The sequence below is a fragment of the Myotis brandtii genome, unplaced genomic scaffold (genome assembly GCF_000412655.1).
Source record: "Myotis brandtii unplaced genomic scaffold, ASM41265v1 scaffold827, whole genome shotgun sequence".
Taxonomy (NCBI): Eukaryota; Metazoa; Chordata; class Mammalia; order Chiroptera; family Vespertilionidae; genus Myotis; species Myotis brandtii.
In genome coordinates, this window is record NW_005371360.1 from 1,109,251 (window position 1) to 1,130,046 (window position 20,796).

The window sequence follows — 20,796 nt, forward strand, 5'->3', positions numbered from 1 at the left end:
GGAGCCATTGGCCCAAGCTCATCAGTTGTCTCCCAACGTCTTGCCAAGGAGGAGAAAGATGCTCTGTAGTAAGCCACTGTTATGCCCCTAAACATGGCAGGTGCCCCTCTGTCAGCACTACCCCATGCCCACCCTTAGGAATGCACTTGTCACAAAGGGCATGTCTCCCCACCAAACTGGGAAGCTCGTGGAGGCAGGAGCTCTGGGGATTCCTGTCTTACACTCCCACCCCACCCCCCACCCCCAGGTGCTGGCCCAGGGGAGGTACCCCGTATTTGCCAAAAGAATGAAATTGAGAAGGGCCTGACCCCTCATTAGGGGGGAGGGGAGGGGCCAAGAACACCTCCTGGGCCCTGTGACAAGCTTGGAGAATGGCTGAGTTGGTGAAGTCAAAAAGGGTCTAGGAGGTGGGGACAGCATCCTCTCTGAGAGCCCTGAGAGTCACATGGCAAGCTGAAAGGGGAAGATGGAGAGGAGTGACAGCAGGTGACTGGAAAGAAGGGCCTCGGCTGTCACTGGAGGGTGTTGCATCCTGGGGTGGAGAGGTCCAAAGGTTAGGCTCAGGAAGAACAAACCCAGATCCATGTTCTGGGGAAAAAACAATACCCAGCCTTCAGGACAGCATGACTGGGAGCAGGGTTTGAAACTGGCAAATAAAGGGGAGGAAAACTCAAGCACCTGTCCTGCCTCTCCATAGCGTAACCACACAGAAGATGAGAGGTGAGCTGCACAGTTATGTTCCAGCTCCTGTGTGGATAAGGACTGACCCATCACGGTTCCATAACCCCTTGAGTCAGTAATTCAGGTGCTGCTGTCATTTGTTGCCCACATCACACACACAGACCACCAGACGAGATTGATGCCACCTTCCCAGGCAGATCTCACCAGACTCAAGTTCATAGTGACACAGAATACACAAAGCAGGGTGGTCGTGCTAAATAAACACCACAGGGACTGAAGCAGCAAAAAGCCAGTATCAAACCTACAGGAAAAATGACCCAGTTTCCTCAACAAACTACAAAGAAAAAAAATGGTAGAGGGAGAATCTACAGATGAACAGACACAATGTGTGGATCCCTCTGGCTGGTGTGGCGCAGTGAATAGAGCGCTGGCCCTGGTCAGGGTATGCTAGGGAGAGAACCAATCAGTGTGTCTCTCTCACATCAATGTTGTTTTTTTTCCTCTCTCTCCCCCCCTCCCTCTCTAAAAATTAATGAGAAAAATATCCTTGGGTGAGGATTAACAAAGAAAAGGACACTGGAAAAGGGTATTCTATGGCTCTGCCAAATACAGGAGCACCCCAAGGCTCAGAAGCAGACCGTCCTCTCCTCTTTGCCTTCCCTGGCTGACCTCATGCTCAGCCACAGCTTTACCTTCTGGCTTCGTGGTAGGTCCAACCTCTTCCTGGCTCCTCATCTCCCTGGACCACCCATCACCTCCAGCTGGTTGTCCAGCTGCTTCCACTATGGCCCCCCTTTAATCCACAAAGTTGAAACCATCTCTTGGCTCACTCCCAACCCACTTCTTCAAAACCTGCCAATGGCCTCCCTCTGAGCCTTGAGCAAAGGCCAAACCGTCACCACAGCCAGTGCAATCAGTCATCCCAGGCCACGCCTCCATCTTCTATTTCCCAATCCAGCTCTCCCCTGGATGGCACTCATCCCTTGACAAGCCTTCTCAGACCATTGTCCCCAATCACAGTGTGCGATTCACCCTCCTAAGTAGGACTAATCAAGGTCTGTTTTCTGTCCACCCAGTCCAATGAACTGTGAGCATTATGGACAAAGGGAGCCTTTTTGTTTCCAATGAGTCTGGCAGTGACCAAGCACCTGTGTCTGTTCAATGTGCCCACAAACTCATTTACCCTACAAAAACTTAATGGGTACCTGCCATGTGTTCACAGCAGTGACGGGGATACTTGGGGTCTGAAGGTGAAGAGTCACCACACAGCAGTGATACTGACATGACACGGACTATATACTATATAACATCACATTGTGGAGCATTTACAGTGGCCAGCATTTTCCAAGCACTTATTTTGTATGAATGTTTCACAGCCCAAAACAGGTGCTCTTACTGTCCCCATTTCACAGATGAAGAAACTGAAACAGGGGCAGTAATCTGCCCGGTGCCACGTGGCTGGTCAGTGGGGAGCCAAAATTCACTATGGGCAGGCAGTATTCTCTGGAATCCCTTAGGAGGATTTCCTGCCCACACAAACCAAACAGGTCAAGGCAACAGCTCAAAACAAGAGACCAGGAAGAGTTCTGTATGACTCCCCAGAGATGGGCGGTGCAGGGCAAAGCTGGGGACAGCATCAGGGCCAGGAAGAGTCCTCGCTGAGAGACCAGCGTGTGCCCTGCAGCTGAGGTGTGGCTCAAAGCACCCTGAGAAAGGCTGACCAGAGCTCCCTCTGGACAAGTCGGAGAAGCCTGGGAACTTCCAGGAGGGCAGCCCCTGGGAAACCATCCTCCAGAGAAAGTCGAGACATAGGCAACACCACAGCACCCCGGAGAGGCAGCAGAATACTCAGTGAGGAATGGCCACATTCAAAGTGTATTTTTAAAAAAATATTTTAATTGATTTTTTTTTTTTTTAGAGAGTGAGAAACATCAATAAGCTGTCTTCTGCAAGTCACCCACTAGGGGTCAAGCAGGCAACGCAGGCAACCCAGGCATGTGCCCTAACTGGGAATCAAACCTTCAACCCATTGGTGCATGGGATGACGCCCAGCCAACTGAGCCACCCCAGCCAGGGCAATAGGATGGGTCTTAATCCAATATGACTGGTGTCCTTATAAAAGGGAGAAATTTGGACACAGGCTCACACAGAGGAAGAAGACCTTGTGAAGATAAAAGGCAGAAACCAGGGTGACGCTTCTATAAGCCAAGAAACTCCAAAGGCAACACCACACCCCGGAGAGGCAGCAGAATACTCAGTGAGGAATGGCCACATTCAAAGTGTATTTTTAAAAAAATATTTTAATTGATTTTTTTTTTTTTTTAGAGAGGGAGAAACATCAATAAGCTGTCTTCTGCAAGTCACCCACTAGGGGTCAAGCAGGCAACGCAGGCAACCCAGGCATGTGCCCTAACTGGGAATCAAACCTTCAACCCATTGGTGCATGGGATGACGCCCAGCCAACTGAGCCACCCCAGCCAGGGCAATAGGATGGGTCTTAATCCAATATGACTGGTGTCCTTATAAAAGGGAGAAATTTGGACACAGGCTCACACAGAGGAAGAAGACCTTGTGAAGATAAAAGGCAGAAACCAGGGTGACGCTTCTATAAGCCAAGAAACTCCAAAGACTGCCAGAGGGGCTGGCACTCCCAGAGAAACATCCTTAGTCCAGCCAGACCCCTACACATGCCACACTTTCAGCAAAGGCAGCTGAGGCCTGCCTCAACTGCTTTCAGACCAGGCTGTGGGCAGCCACCCACTCCCCAGGCCACTGGCTACAGGCCAGCATCTCTCTCTGACCTCAGCAAACTAAGATGCGGAGGAACTCGCTAAACTGGTGCTAGCTACCAAAGCCAGTGTGTGTGCACCTGTCCTCGGTGTGTGGGGAGTCCAGACCATGAGAGCTCGCACAGGCCAGGCAAGCCCTGGCACGGGGCACATCAAGGCAAACGGGGCTGGCTGGGAGCTCCCAATGCTGCTCTCTCCACCACCTCAGAACCCCCTTCTATTCCCTGGGGCTGTCTCCAGGGCCCTGCCCCTTGTGCAGCTAGCAGGGCTGACCCTGGAGGACCCCTGGGTTTACTACCCAACCCTGGGTGAAATGAAAGAGTAACCTCAGACTGCTGGCAGTCCAGAAGCCTGGCTCCTCAGGAACCCTGGGGCTGTCTCCTCACCATCTTAACCCTGCCCACACCTGTACCTGGGGCCTGTTTGACTTTCCTTTACGAGAGGCCCTGGGTCAGGGGTGGGCAAACTTTTTGACTTGAGGGCCACAATGGGTTCTTAAACTGGACCGGAGGGCCGGAACAAAAGCATGGATGGAGTGTTTGTGTGAACTAATATAAATTCAAAGTAAACATCATTACATAAAAGGGTACGGTCTTTTTTTTTTTTTAGTTTTATTCATTTCAAACAGGCCGGATCTGGCCCGCAGGCCGTAGTTTGACCACGGCTGCCCTGGGTTCATATATGCTGGGCTTTAAAAAAAAAGTCAAACCTGAATCTGATCAGAGCCCTGGGATATAATCATTAGTTTATATGGCTTCTGCCAGCAACATCCCCATAGGACCAATAATACAGATTTTTATTTTTATTTTTATTTTTTGTTAATCTTCACCAAAGGATTTTTTCCCATTGATTTTTTAGAGAAAGTGGAAGGGAGGGAAGAAGGAGAGAGAGAGAGAAACATCGATCTGAGAGAGACACATCGATTGGCTGCCTCCCGTACACACCCTGACCAGGGCTAGGGATTGAACCTGCAACCAGGTTTGTGCCCTTGACTGGGAATCGAATCCACGACCCTTCCATGTGTGGGTTGATGCTCTAACCCAGTGGTTCTCAACCTTCCTAATGCCGCAACCCTTTAATACAGTTCCTCACGTTGTGGTGACCCCCAATTTCATTGTTACAAATTGAACATAATTAAAGCATAGTGATTAATCACAAAAACAAATATCTTGATATGCAGGATGTATTTTCATTGTTACAAATTGAACATAATTAAAGCACAGTGATTAATCACAAAAACAATATGTGTTTTCCAATGGTCATAGGCGACCCCTGTAAAAGGGTCGTTCGACCCCCAAAGGGGTCGTGACGCACAGGTTGAGAACCGCTGTTCTAACCACTAAGTGAACCAGCCAGGGTGATTTGGCTTTTTATTTTAAAATATATCTTTATTGATTTCAGAGAGGGAGAGAGAGAGGGAGATATAGAAACATCAATCTCTCTCACATCAATGTTTCTCTTTTTCTGTCTCTCCCCCTCCCTTTCACTCTCTCAAAGAAAAAAATCAATGAAAAAATATCTTCTGGTGAGGATTAACAAAACAAAAAAAAAATACTTGCATGTAGGACAACTCAGAAAAGTATAGTGAATGGATGGAATCTACTGATAAAAATGCGACACCACACAATACAATATACAGATGATGTATTATAGAATTGTACACCTGAAATCTATATAATTTTATTAGCCAATGTCACCCTAAGAAACGCAATAAAAAAGTTTTTAAATGCTACAAACACCATTTAGTTGCCATCAATTAGATATTAACTTGTTTTTAAAAAATCCAAATGCTGGCATTATCCAGAAAAGTTTAATAGGTTTATTTATAACTGTTATAAAGTTGAACTACTGAAAATTTTCACAGAAACATTTTGATTTGCATTAATGCTTTATGTCTCTGTATTTATATTTTGAAAATTCACACACAAATGAAAATGGAAAAACGGCCAATACCCAATTTCTGTCCTGTAGTTTACACTTGCCGTCTATTTACTGAGGCATCTTTTGACCCCATGGGGAAAAAATATCTAATGTTCAGAACTACCAATAACAGAAAGAGAAATTTGTTTTAAAGAATGAAATATTTCCCATCATAATGGATTCTTTTTTAAAAAGTTGATTTCAGAGAGGAAAGGAGAGGGAGAGAGAAACATCAATGATGAGAGAGAATCACTGATTGGCTGCCTCCTGCATGCCCCTACTGGGGACTGAGCCCGCAATCTGGGCATGTGCCCTTGACTGGAATGGAACCTCGAACCTTCAGTCTACAGGCCAAAGCTCTATGCACTAAGCCAAACCAGTAGGGCATCATCATGGATTCTTAAGCACATTCTCCACATATGTGGAATTCTAGCTGGATCTCTTTTGGCATAATTGTTACACATTTGCATGGATAGCACACAGATTGGTATCTTAAAAAAAGCCAACCAGATAGGCCTCACTTGCCTCCTGCAAAGCACCAATAGCTGTGCTCTGGAAACACAGACTGTTTTGAAGTTATGAACACTTTCTCACACCAGATGCTGGAAGGGAAGTTTGCAAATCATTAGTTCAGTGGACTTGTGAATACATCCAATTTTACTGAGCTCCAAGGTACCAGACCAGGCCTGTAACAATGAGGTTTCTTCACTCCTCCAGCAGAGGGTGTACTCTTGTGAGCGACTTTTGTAGCCAGTTGCTTCCTTTGGTACTTTACCACTGGTTGATTAGCAGGCAGACTGCTTTGTAAGAGCCAGGGTAGAGAGACTTTCTTACTTCCTCCTTCAGCTGGAGTTTGCCAAGCTAGAGACTGTGCTGGCCTTAGAGAGTGATGGTGGTGCAGCAGAGGCTGTGAATACCTCTGTATGCATTTTTAAGTTTTCTACATTAAATAAACTTAATATATATGCTTGGCTCCACCCCGAGCCTTTCTCAAGGTGCTGCATCTAGTACCTACCTACTACCTGCTGTGACTATCTTGGAAAGGGATGAAGGCACAGACAGGGCAAGCGCCCATCCCATCACAGAGCTCAGGCGAGGCCCAGTGGAACCCTCTGTCTCAAGTCCTTCTTGGCCACCTGCCCACTACCAGCACCACTTAGCCAATCCTCCCTAGGGCTAGGCCAGGGGTGGGCAAACTTTTTGACTCGAGGGCCACAATGGGTTCTTAAACTGGACCGGAGGGCCGGAACAAAAGCATGGATGGAGTGTTTGTGTGAACTAATATAAATTCAAAGTAAACATCATTACATAAAAGGGTACAGTCTTTTTTTTTTTTTTTTAGTTTTATTCATTTCAAACGGGCCGGATCCGGCCCGCGGGCCGTAGTTTGCCCACGGCTGGGCTAGGCACTGTGGTACAGAGTTTACCTAGCACAAATTTCAACCTCACAAATTCTCACCATCCATCAGGAGAGGAAACTGAGGGTTAGTGGCATTTAATCACTTATCAAGTACACAGGGAACAAATGAAGGCCAGACCTGTGAGTACATGTGTCTTGGCCCCTGACATCTTCCTGTGGATGCAGCCCTGACCCACATGGTGAGCCAAAGCCGAATGCTCCAGGGCAGCAAGAGAGAACTGCTCACCACCAGGTAGACAGTAAGGGAAGAAACACGGAAAAAATGTCCCAAACCAAACCCCACCAATCCTGAAATTCCACTTTCAGGATTCGATGCTAAGCGCTCATGAACAAATGTTTGAGGAGGGTCACCAGGCAGCACTGCAGTAGTGAGAGATCTAGAAAAGGAACAGGAAAAATTCTTAATAGGGAAGTTGGGGGAATCACAGTTGGTCTAGCTGAGGGAAGAGCTCTGCAGATGTCACAAAGAATGAGGTAGAGTTATACGTGCTGACACGGGAGAGTCCAGAGCTCTTTAGGTTAAAAATGTGCCCACATGCACACACATGCCACAGAACAACATGTTTCTGGGAGGATTTACAACTAATGCTCATAGTGGTTACTTCAAGGAAGTGAGCTGGAGACAGGACTCCAATTCTTTGTAGTTAGAAGAAAAAGCTTCAAAAAGCCTAAGAAAAACAGTGCAATGTGAGCTGAAAACTGTGGGTTTTAGGGTCTGAGACCTCCTGGATGCCGAAGCAGCTCTGCCACCGTGTAGCTGGTCCATCTCCTCGAGCCTCAGTGAAAGGAGAAAATAAAACCACCCATAGGGTTCTGGGTGCATGAGAAAAGAAAGGAGAAAAAACTAACTCTAGCTGGCAGGACGGCATGGGCAGCATCAGTCTGGGCTCTTACCACATCTGAATGACCTGCCAGGAAGGCCAGGGGAAGCCTCAGAGCCGGCCAGGACCAGGTACAGTAAGAATAGTCACCAAAGCACTGTGGGCACGGTGAGAGGCAAACCACTGAAAGAAGGGGCTGTCTCTAGAGGTCAAGGATGCAAGGAACATTTTCTTTTTCTACCTTTGAATTCTGAACAAAACGGTGACAGAGGGGCAGACTCTGGAGCTAAGGGTGCTCTTGCACTTACGGAGTCACCTTGAGTAGGTTACATCACCTATTTGTGCCTCAGCTTCTTCACGTGCCAAGTGGAAAGAACAGAGCCCACCCACATATGAGTGCTCAAAAATGCTGGTCATCATTACACACGGACATGAAAAGAGCTCCAAGACAAGCTGCTATTGATGAGGGGAAGCTAACAGCACAACTGTGAGTCTAACTGGAATTCCACTGCTGCCAAAAGACTTTACTTCGATACAGTGTAAAACAGAACCATTCTGGATGACAGACACCCCTTCACTTCTTGAGAGATCAAAAAGATTAGGGGGTGTAAAGGGATAGAAAAGGAAAAATCCTTTTTCTACTCTGCATGATTCAGTGTTACCTGAATTTATGGTAACCTGAATACATTCATGTACTGTTAAGCAATTAGAAATTAAAATAAGAAGGCAGAAAGGCACACACTACATTTTATTTTAAAGACCTTGTGTCATGAAAACAGATAAATACTTTTATGCTGAAAGCAATCTTCTGTTATCTGGAGTCTTCATTCAATGATTCATCCCCATTATAACACCAGAAAGAGTGAGAATATAAATATAAATACACACATGAACTGGCACTCTGACAAAGAAACCTGGACCAAAACAGAAAAAAGGCAAGAAAGAATATGATGTCCCCAGGATGAGATCATGAAGCTCAAAGCCAAGGGGACCAGAGAATCATTAGTCTGCTCCTGAACCTCACTCCCCCTGCCCAGTCTAAGAGAGATCACCACTCCCACATTCTACGGTGGCTGTTAAACAAAGAGACACAAGAGCCAGTTATGCAAAACATGGGACAACCTCTCTCAAATCCCAAGCTGAGGCTGTCTGAACCTGCAGCTTTGACCTCCACAAAAGTGAGGAGCTGGGATGATAGTGCCAAGCACCCCCACATTACTCCCTGCCCCACCTCTACTAAAACCATATCCCTCCCTCACTTTGCGATGAATCAGTTATGTGATTCCCATCTTTATAGGTAAATACATAGATCAGTCAGGGGAGAAGTTCTCAGGCAAGTTGACTCCTTAACGGAGCAGGCAGGAGTAGGGGTGGACCCGGCTCTCCCGGGCGGGGTGCCAGTGATCAATCAGCATGGGTCAGGCTGCGCCGCCTCTCACACACATTCGCTCTTTCAAGACACTTCTCTTTGAGGCAGCTCCAGACACTGACTGCCCTCTTGAAAATACAGATACTTTTAGGGTCCCACATCAAGAAACAGAAAGATGCTCCAGGGAAAGACAAACCAAGCCACACAGCTGGCCGCATTCATGTGGCTTGTCACAACTCGGCAGCCCCCTAACCTTTCCTTGGGTCTCCTCGCACAATGTTCCTTCTGTTCTGGCTCCTCGGCAATTCACCAGTGAGAGCAGGCCCTCTCAGCCACTCAACCAGCTGATTGTCCCTATGCAGGCTCCTTGGGGCAGGGCCGGCAGCTCCTCCACCCACAGACCCAGGGTGAGGGGACCAGACAATGGTGACAGCAGAGGGGCATGCTGAACCGGGGTAATCTGGGTTCCCACTTCATCACTTGAGACCAGTTCTCACATACCAAGTCTCAATTTAAACCGAGGGTAAAGCCCACCCAGGCCCAACATAAGTGGGTTTTTACAGCACAGAGCCACTTCCATTCTAGAGGGTGGAGAGGGATGGAGGATTTGGTGGCCCTGGAACCTACCACATCATGTTGCCCGGCCTGCCATACCGCCTACACAGCTGCCACCCCTTGCCAAGCACAAGTCAGCAAGGATGTGTTCAAGAAGCTGCAACAGAGGGCTTGAGGCTGAGAAACCAGTGCTATTTTACAAAACCCTTTCAGACAAAACCCACACAAACTTCCTAATAAAATGTACCAAAATATCCTTTCTGGGACTTTGGACAGCAGCCTTTGAGTAAAGCCATGGGAAGTTAGTGAAGGTTAGAGCTCCCTGCCAACAATAGCTTGTTGTGGGAGGCGGGTGGAGGGCAGGGAGGATGTCTAATATTAGCGGCAAATAACCAAACTAAACTTCTTCACATTTTACCTTTTCTGAATGTTGGGCTAGCTCTTAAAGTCAGTGTGCACACTTGATATGTTTATTTCTTGTCCAAAGTGTGTTATTAGATTGACAGTACATCCGAAATGAAGGAAGTTGCAGACCAGAGGAAATGGGGTTAAGGTCAGCTGCAGGGAATGGTCGAGCTGCGGGTTTGATACCAAAACATACCCAGGCCAGCATTCCTGCCCTAATAAACATCCACAGGCACAGGTGGCACTGCTGGCCAGACGTGGGCATGACAACATCAGAGCAGATTTCTTCAGTTCCCATCCTATGATTGATTCTCTTTTCTCCTCTCAGTGTCGCCAATCACAAGCCAGAAATGCACAACTAAGGAGCAAGTATCTTTAATTGAAAAAGCAAAATCAGATTAGCTGCCTCACACCTGCTCACAACCAGCACCAAGCCCTCCAGGTCCACTCCAAAGGCCCCCACCCCCCACACCGACCCTGCTTCCTAACAGACACCAGAACTCAGTCAAGTACTTCCTATTTGGCAGCCACTGAATTACTTCCTGGAAAGGCTGGTCCAGGTCTGCTTTGTAATGTGGCTGTGCTACCACAAAACAATCTGGGACAGGCAGGAGAGGGCGCCTGGCTTTTGGGATTCTGAAGCCGTGACCACAAGATCTTATGTCCAAAGAGATAGATGAGTCCAGAGGGATCAAAGGAATCAACCCTTTATTGAGAGTCTAACAGCACATCCCCTCAACACACATAGGCTAAAAGGTCTTTTTAAAAAGCATGATCATGTCATTTCCCAGCTTAACTCTGGTAACTCCCCAATGCTGGTGATGAGTGGCTCTGCCAACCTCACCCGCCTGTCCCCTGCCCCTTTCAAGCCCTGATGTGCCTGACTCTTCACCTTCACACTCCGCAGCTTTCACCTGGAAGGAGGTCTGCCGCGTCCTCAGTGCCCAGATGACTTTTCCCCACACACAAGTCTCTGAGTAAACCTCGATTCCTAAGGGAAATCTTGGCCAATACCCCCAACCCTTTCTAACTGGGACCCCGTAATACTCGCAGCGTCCACCACTGCTGCTTCAGTGCACGGATGACTTGTTCTGATGTAGCCATGTTCATGACTGCCTGATTAGTACCTCTTACCCCTGTTGGTCTGGGAGCTCACAAGACATGGGACCGTGTGCAATTTGATTCCCAGTGTGTCCTAGGCCAGTGATGGCGAACCTTTTGAGCTCGGCGTGTCAGCATTTTGAAAAACCCTAACTTAACTCTGGTGCCGTGTCACATATAGAAATTTTTTGATATCTGCAACCATAGTAAAACAAAGACTTATATTTTTGATATTTATTTTATATATTTAAATGCCATTTAACAAAGAAAAATCAACCAAAAAAATGAGTTCGCCATCACTGTCCTAGACTCAGTAAATATCTGCTACATGAACCAATCAACAAAACTGCAGCAAAGGGAAGAAGAAAAGCCACTCCTCCTCTTCATTGTAAATAAACCAATTTTTCTAAAAAACTCTCAACTGCAAAGAATCAAAGACAGTGGCATCCCCCTACTAGAAACCATCTTCCCATCACAATTTCCTTCTGCCTCTTTAAACAGCTGTTTTGGTGTGAGCTCCCAGTGGATAGCAAACAAATTTATGGGCCTGGATGGGGTCTGGCAAAGGATTTTTAGATACAACACCAAAAAAACAAGCCATAAAAGAAAAAACAATGGTAAACTGTATTATCGAAATTCAAAACTCTTGCTGGGCAAAAGAGACTGTTGAGAAAATGAAAAGACAAGCCACAGACTTGGAGAAAATATCTGCAAATCAGATACTAGATAAAGAACTTTAAAAAATAAAACTCGAACAGAAAGAAAACTAATCCAATGTTTTTTAAAGGCAAAAATTCTGAAAAGGCATTTCACCAAAGAAACAATAAACAAAAACCTTGCAAAGATGCTCAGCATCATCAGCCCTCAAGGAAATGCAAATCAAAACCTAATGACACTACTCATCCACCAGGATAGCTATAATCAGAAAGACAGAAAGTGTGGATGAAAAACTGTGGAGAAACTGGAACACTCGTACATAACTGGTGGGAATGTGAAATGGTGCAGCCACTGTGGAAAACAGTATGGAAGTTTCTCAGAGTTAATCACAGGATTACCAAAAGACCCAGCAATTCCACTTCTCAATATATGCCCAAGAGAAATGAAAACATATATCCACATGCACAAAAAACTTATACACAAAATAGCTAATAGGTGGAAACAAATCAAATGCCCATCAATTAATGAATAAATACATAATATGTGGTCTATAAAATACATTCATCCATAAAGAAGTGAAGTATTGACACATACCACAATGTGAATGAACCTTAAAAACATTACACCAGTTCTGGCCAGTGTGGCTCGGTTGGCTGAGCACTGTCTCAGGCACCAGGAGCGTTGCCCCGGTCAGGGTGCATGCCCAGGTTGCCAACTTGAACCCCAGAAGGGGGTGTGCAGGAGACAGCCCATCTATGTTTCTCTCTCCTTCACTTCCTCTCTCTTTCTCTCTAAAACAATCAATAAAAACATATTTATTAAAAACAAACAAAACACCACACATTACACTAAATAAAAGAAGCCAGTCAAAAAAGGCCCATAGCATTTGATTCCATTTATATGAAACTAGAGGCCCAGTGCATGAAACTCGTGCATGGGGAGGAAGGGGGCGAGGGTGTGTGTCCCTCAGCCCAGCCTGCACCCTTCCAATCTGAGACCCTTCGAGGGATGTCTGACTGCCCGGTGGGATCAGGCCTAAACGGACAGTCGGACATCACTCTCACAATCCAGGACTGTTGACTCCCAACTGCTCGCCTGCCTGATTGCCCCTAACTGCTTTCTCCTGCCAGCCTGATCACCCCCTAACCACTCCCCTGCCAGCCTGATCGATGACTAAGTGCTCCCCTGCCAGCCCAATTGCCCCTAACTGCCCTCCCCTGCAGGCCTGATCGCCCCCAACTGCCCTCCCTTACAGGCCTGGTCCCTCCCAACTGCCCTCCCCTGAAGACCATCTTGTGTCCACATGGGGGTGGCCATCTTTGACCACATGGGGGCGGCCATATTGTGCGTTGGAGTGATGGTCAATTTGCATATTACTATTTTATTAGATAGGATGTCCAGAACAGGCCAATTCACAGAGACAGAAAGTAGGTTAGTAGTTGCCAGGGACTGGGGGAGGGGAATGGGGCGTGACTGCTAATGGGGACAGGGCTTCTTTTAGGGTGATGAAAACATTCTAGAATTAGTGGTGATGGTTGTAGAAATCTGAATATACTAAAAAACAATGAATGACTGGAATCGAACCCGGGACCTTTCAGTCCGCAGGCCGATGCTCTATCCACTGAGCCAAACCAGTCAGGGCGGGGACAGGGCTTCTTTTAGGGTGATGAAAACATTCTAGAATTAGTGGTGATGGTTGTACAAATCTGAATATACTAAAAAACAATGAAATGTATACTTTAAATGGATTAATTATATGGAATATAAATTATATCTCAATAAAGTTATTTTTTTAATATATTTTATTGATTTTTTACAGAGAGGAAAGGAGAGGGATAGAGAGCTAGAAACATCGATGAGAGAGAAACATCGATCAGCTGCCTCCTGCACACTCCCTACTGGGTATGTGCCCGCAACTAAGGTACATGCCCTTGACCGGACTCGAACCTGGGACCCCTGAGTCCACTGGCCAACGCTCTATCCACTGAGCCAAACCGGTTAGGGCTAAAGTTATTTTTTAAAAAGAGATATACAGCCTGGCCAGTGTGGCTCAGTAGTTGAGTGTTGACCTATGAACCAGGAGGTCATGGTTCAATTCCTGGTCAGGGCACATGCCCAGTTGCCGGCTCGATGCCCAGTAGGGGGCGTGCAGGAGGAAGATCAATGGTTCTCTCTCTGAAATCAATAAAAACTTTTTTTAAAGAGGGAGATACCACTACATACTCATTAGAAAGGCAAAAAGAAAACAACCTTATAACATGTTGGTTAGAATGCAAGAGCATCCATTTTTTTTATTTTTTAATCCTTACCTGAGGATATTTTTTCCATTGATTTTTTTAGAAAGAGTGGAAGGGAGAGGGAGAGACAGAGAGGAACACCAATGTGAGAGAGACACATCTATTGGTTGTCCCACACACGCTGTGTGTCCCACACAGGGCCTGGAATCTGCAACTGAGGTACATGCCCTTGACCGGAATCAAACCCGGGACCCTTTGGTCCACAGACCGACACTCTATCCACTTAACCAAACCTGCTAGGGCAAGAGCATCTAGAACCCACTTCTGCTGGGGATGATGTAAAGGGGTATAGCCACTTAAGAAAACTGTCGGGCAGTTTCTTATAAAGTTAAATATACCTGTCCTGTAAGACCCAACAATCCCACTCCCTGGTATTATCTGCAAACTTACATTCATAAAATATCTGTATGGAAATGTTTAGGACAACTTCACTCATAATGACCAACATGAGGAAGCACCCAGGTGTCCTTCCCCAGCAAACAAATACAGTACAGTGCATACAGACAAGGACAAATGAACTCTCCGAACATGCCAACAATGGGGGTGCATCTTAAGTGCACCCTGCTCAGTGAAAGAAACTAGACACAAAGGACTGTACGTTGTGTGAGTCTATTTATATGACATTCTGGAAGAGGCAAGACTACAGGGATGGAAAACAGATGAGTGGTTTTAAGGGACTGAGGGTGGTAGGATGAGCTAACTTCAAAGGGACTGCATAAGGGGTTTGGGGGGGATGGTACTGTTCTGTACAGTACTGTCATGGTACAAGCATGACTCTATGAATGTCAAACCCAGAGGAAATTTCACTGAACACAAACTAAAATAATAATAACCAGATGGGTGGGGGCAGGGGACTCAAGATGGGCTAAAAACTGTGACTAATGCATGTAACTATAATATAAATGTATGACTTACCACAACCATACAGGTGGAGGAAAAGTGTCACAGATAACATTGTAATGAAGGGTTTTAATTGGACACTGAAAGGCCAAAGAAAAAAGAATGACATGCACTCGAGCTGGTCAAATCATTTGTCACAGGAGTACTGGTTAGCAATTCTGAAACTACTTTCCAGGTAACTAGTGTTAAACAAATAAGCAAATATACTGTGGATAATGAGAGCTTGGTTTCTTCTCTCAGAGAAAGAACTTAAAATAAGCAATGGAGGAATGGCAGAATGAATTCAGCGGTGCTGGTCTAGAGCTGAAGGCATCAGTATGAAGTGATGTTTATTTTTATATACAGACAGGGAAATAAACAGGGGACAGTTATTATATATGCATACCTTTCCCACCTCTGTCATATGAGGGTGATTAAATGCAGTGACACCCCAGGAGCAATGAACATACTTTGTTCCCATATCTTGGCTTTCAAATACCATCTATACTAATAAAAGGGTAACATGCTAATTAGACCGGGAGACCTTCCGGACATCCTTCCGGACAAAGCCATGGTGGCGGGGCCAAGGCAGAGGCGGTTAGGGGAGATCAGGCCAGCAGGGGAGGGCAGTTGGGGGCGACCAGGCTGGTGGGGACAGGTTGGGGCAAGCAGGCCAGAGGGGGGGGACGGTGGGGGGTGATCAGGCCGGCAGGCAGAATGGTTAGGGGCGATCAGGCAGGCAGGCAGGTGAGCGGTTAGGAGCCAGCGGTCCCGGATTGCAAGAGAGATATCCGACTGCCGGTTTAGTGGGATTGGGCCTAAACTGGCAGTCAGACATCCCCTAAGGGGTCCCAGATTGGAGAGGGTGCAGGCCGGGCTGAGGGACAACCCCGCCCCCATGCACGAATTTTGTGCAACGGGCCAGCAGTCCTTTATAATAAAAGGCTAATATGCAAATTGACCGAACAGCAGAACGACTGGTTGCTATGACAGGCACTGACCACCAGGAGACAGATGCTCAACGCAGGAGCTGCCCCCTGGTGGTCAGTGCGCTCCTGCAGGGGGAGCACTGCTCAGCCAGAAGCCAGGCTGGCGAGTGCGAGTGCAGTGGCGGTGGCGGGAGCTTCTCCTGCCTCCGCAGCAGCGCTACGGATGTCCGAATGCCATCAGTCAGACATCCCCCGAGGGCTCCCAGGCTGCAAGAGGGCACAGGCCAAGCTGAGGGGCCCACTTGAGTGCATAAATATCATGCACCGGGCCTCTAGTTCTACAATAAAAGGAACCAGGACTCCTTGGAGAAATGGCTGATTCTAGGGCTGGGGCAGAGGAAAACTAAGATGAGCCTGAAGTACCCTTTGGTGCCAGAAAGTGAAGAAGCACCCAAAAAACCATGGGAACATGATGAAAAGGCACAGGGACCAACTTAAGGAAGATCCTGCCCACCAGAGTGAGAATAATTTGAACAACAAAATAAATAACAATAGGACTGGATTATAATCCAAAGGAAAAAGCACACACAAATATCCATGAATACAAATAAATGACTGAATAAATAAGTGGGGAAGAAGAGACAGCCTTCCTTCTTTCAGGGAAATCCTCATTAATAAATGTAGAATGATGGAAATGAAAGTCATCACAGAACAACAACAATAATGGATGCTAAACTAGTGGATAAAACGTCGGAAATGAAAGTCATCACAGAACAACAATAATGGATGCTAAACTAGTGGATAAAACGTGAAAAATAAACAGGAGATATGCACAGTCTCAAACCATCTCCCCCCAATGGATATTAGCTACCTGGGTGGTTCTAACTATGTCTACCTGGATGTAGGGATTAACTTCTCCCCTAGAGTGTGGGCTGGACTTGAGTGACTCACTTCTAACAATATAGAAAAAGACAAATAGTAATTTTGCAGTGGAAAAACCTGGGAGATATCTTCTTAACCTAAAGATCAAGATTAACACCCCCAGTAATAAATCAAGTTAATATCAGTCCACACTGATGTGATGAGAGGGGCTCTTAAGCACTGTGCTTGCCTTACTAAAATAAAATCTACAACCTCAGTCTAATCATGAGAAAAACACGAGACAAACCCAAAGTGGGAGGCATTCTACAAAATGTCTGACTAGCATATTTCAAAACTATCAAGGTCATGAAAGAAAAAGGAAGACTGAGAAACTGTCCGAGATTGAAGGAGGTAAAACAGACATGACAGCTAAATGCAATGGAGGATCCTGGAGTGGATTCTAGAACAGAACAAACATTTGTAGGAAATGGGGAAGTCCAAGTAATGTTTGTTCACAGTAAATATTGTACCAGTGTTAATTTCTTCATTTTGACCACGGGCCATAGTCATATAAAGTGTTTACATTAGGGAAGCAAGTTGTGGGGAATAAGGGCACTCTGTATAATCTTTGCAACTCTTCTGTGTTTCTAAAATTATTTCAAAATTCAAAGTTAGAAAGAAACCATGACTATGAAACAGTCCATACTTGGTTGAGTTACTAGAAGATCTTTATGTACATCTGGAACAATCTAGATCTGTGAGTCTACTTCTTTCTCCGACTCTAAATTTTGTGGAACCTAAATACATAAAGTCTTTCTGATAAAACCTAGTGGTTAAATTGAGATATGCAGTAAGTGTAACACACATATATACCATTGCAAAGACTTGATATAAAAAAAGAATGTAAAATAGCTGGTAAATTAAAAAAATACTGATTACATGCTGAAATCATAATATTTTGGATATATTGGGTTAAATAAGTTATATTATTAAGATTAGTTTCACCGTATCTTTTGGCCTTTTTAAATGTGGCTTGCATATTTCTAGTGGACAGCGAGGATATAGGATGTAAGTCACTGTTGAAACAAGAAGGGCTTCAAAAAAAGAAGAAGAAGAAGAAGAAAAAAGAAGGGCTTCAAATACCTCTTGCCAAATCCAGGACAATGAGCAAATATACAGAAAGCATTTCAGCACAACTCCATTCACTTGATCAGTCGTACTATACCTAGGAACCAATTTACTCGTCCTGGACACTCATCCTGGACACACTGCCTTGTCTTGGGGAAGCACCAGCTTGCTCTCCCAGACCACAACCAATGAATGCCCAGTTCACGTTCTAGAGCAGCGGTTCTCAACCTGTGGGTCGCGACCCCTTTGGAGGTCGAACAACCCTTTCATAGGGATCGCCTAAGACCATCGGAAAACACATATATAATTACATATTGTTTTTGTGATTAATCACTATGCTTTAATTATGTTCAATTTGTAACAATGAAAATACATCCTGCATATCAGATATTTACATTACAATTCATAAAAGTAGCAAAATTACAGTTATGAAGAAGCAACAAAAATAATTTTATGGTTGGGGGTCACCACAATATGAGGAACTGTATTAAAGGGTCGAGGCATTAAGAAAGTTGAGAACCACTGTTCTAGAGGAACAACTGAGCCACAGCACATAGAGCAGGGGTGGGCAACCCCTGGCACGCGTGCCAAACATGGCACGCCAGTAACTTTTGCTGGCACTCGAAACCCTCTCTTATAATCTTCCATTTACAATTTTTGTGAACATTTGAATGACTTAAATGTTAAATTACAAGGAACTGGCAAGACACTTGATGTTATGTTTGGTTACATAAAGGCTTTTGAAAAGAAACTGGAAGTCTTTAAGAGGGATGTGGATGGTGAGAGATTTAGATATTTCCCAAACCTCAAGAGGCACATCAAAGACCTCCCAAAAGATGACAGAACAGACTGTCAAAGCCTTCAAAAGCTGTTTTTAAACATCATCGAGTCAACTATTGAGCAGTTCTTCTCAAGATTTGCGAAATTCAGAGAACTGGAAGAGACAGCAAAATTCATGAGGTTTCCAGACAGCATGAAACTGGAGGAACTAAACTTACAAATGTTTTCATGGATAGACATGGCTGACTTTGAAATGCAGTTGATTGAATTTCAGAGTAGCTCAATTTGGAAGCAGAAATTTATTGACCTTAGAGTTGACTTGGAAAACATTGAAAAAAAGCGATTAGAGACAGGAGTACCAGAGAGAAGTGTCGAAAACGAACTATTGAGGACTTGGAATGCCATTCCAGAAAATTTTTTCTGTTTAAAAAACTTTGCAACAGCATTGCTCTCCATGTTTTCATCCACATACGCTTGTGAATCTTTGTTCTCAGTGATGAATTTTGTTAAGTCTTGTAATAGGAGTAGCCTGACAGATGAAAGTAGTAGCTCCTGCATATCTCTTAAGGTCACGAAATATAAACCTGATGTAAAATCTCTGTCATCAGTGATGCAGCAGCAGAAGTCCCACTGATAATATCAAACGGAGTCATAAAGTTTTCTGTCGGACTATCAGTGTACATGTATACATTAAAAAATAAATGTATTTTTCATCATCATATACTGTGTTTTTGTCGCTCGAATGAATTTTATTATTTCTTCAAGGTTCTTCACATACGTACACCTTAAGAGATATGAAGTAGGCGTAACATGTTCTCAAAAAATTAGGGTTGGCACGCAGAAGAATTTTGATTCAGAGATTTTGCTGGTTTGGGCACGCACTCACAAAAAGGTTGCCCACCCCTGACATAGAGGTTTCTGGGTAGACATGTGATCAGAGGACAACCATCTGGATCCCCCCAAATGAACTGGAACTTCTAACTCAGGGATGTTAACATCACACATTCATTTTGCCCAGCAATGTGTGTTACTGCTGGCATTGAAAATTGGGCACTTATCCAGAACATATAAGGAACTCTTACAACTCAACAACAAAAAGACAAACCCAAATTCAAACTTGGGCAAGGGACTTGAATAGACATGTCTTCAAAGAAGACATATACATGGCCAACAAGCATGAAAAAATGCTCAGCATCATTAATCACTAGGAAATGCAAATCAAAACCACAATGAGATACCATTTCATACACTCACTAAGATGTCTATAATTTTAAAAATTAGTAAGTAAAACTAGAAACAACATGTTGGCTAAGATGTGGAGAAACTGGAACCCTCATACACTGTTGGTAAATATGTAAAGTGGTACCACCATTGTGGAAAACAGTTTGGCAGTCCCTCAAAATGTTAAACATAGCATTACCATATGATGCAGCAATTCCACTCCTAAGTATATACCCAAAGGAACTGGTACTCAAACAAGTACATGTATATCTACACTACATTACAGTATGAAATGATTCACAATAGCCAAAAGGTGGAAACAGTCCAAGTGTCCATCAAAATAGATGAATGGATAGACAGACTGTGATACACGCATAAAGTGGAACATTATTTATATACACTGAGTGGCCAGATTATTATGACTGGCCAGATTATTATGACCACCCCATCAGTACTTCGTTGGGCCACCTTTTGCCTTCAAACCTGCGGCAATTCTTTCTGGCATTGACTCCACGAGATGTTGAAAGGTGATGTGAGCAACCTGACACCATGCCCAATGAATAGCACTGTCCAGTTCTGTGAGATTTGATGGTTGTGGAACCAGCTGCCTGATGGCTCTTTTAACTTCGTCCCACAAATGCTCAATTGGAATGAGATCTGGTGATTGTGGGGGCCACCTAAGCAAAGTAAAGTCTCCCTCATGTTCTTGAAACCACTCCTGCACAATACAAGCACCGTGGCATGGCGCATTGTCTTGTTGGAAGAAGCCAACTCCATTGGGATATGCCATCAACATGATAGGATGAACTTGATCAGCAAAAATACTTAGGTATGTTGTGCTATTCAGACATTTATAATGATCTGGCCCTCTAGCAACTTCAGCGCGAAATTATAGCTAATTTGCCTACAAACGTCTGGTGGTCATAATAATCTGGCCACTCAGTGTATAAAAAGAGCCAGGGGCCGTCACATCCAAAACAACC

General features: G+C 45.0%; 1 protein-coding gene across 5 annotated transcripts in view; it reads right to left on the reverse strand.

The window, feature by feature from the left end:
* MLLT1 (myeloid/lymphoid or mixed-lineage leukemia; translocated to, 1) overlaps positions 1-20,796 on the reverse strand; it is an 80,122-nt gene that overhangs the window by 20,532 nt on the left and 38,794 nt on the right. The gene's annotated exons all lie outside the window — the stretch shown is intronic.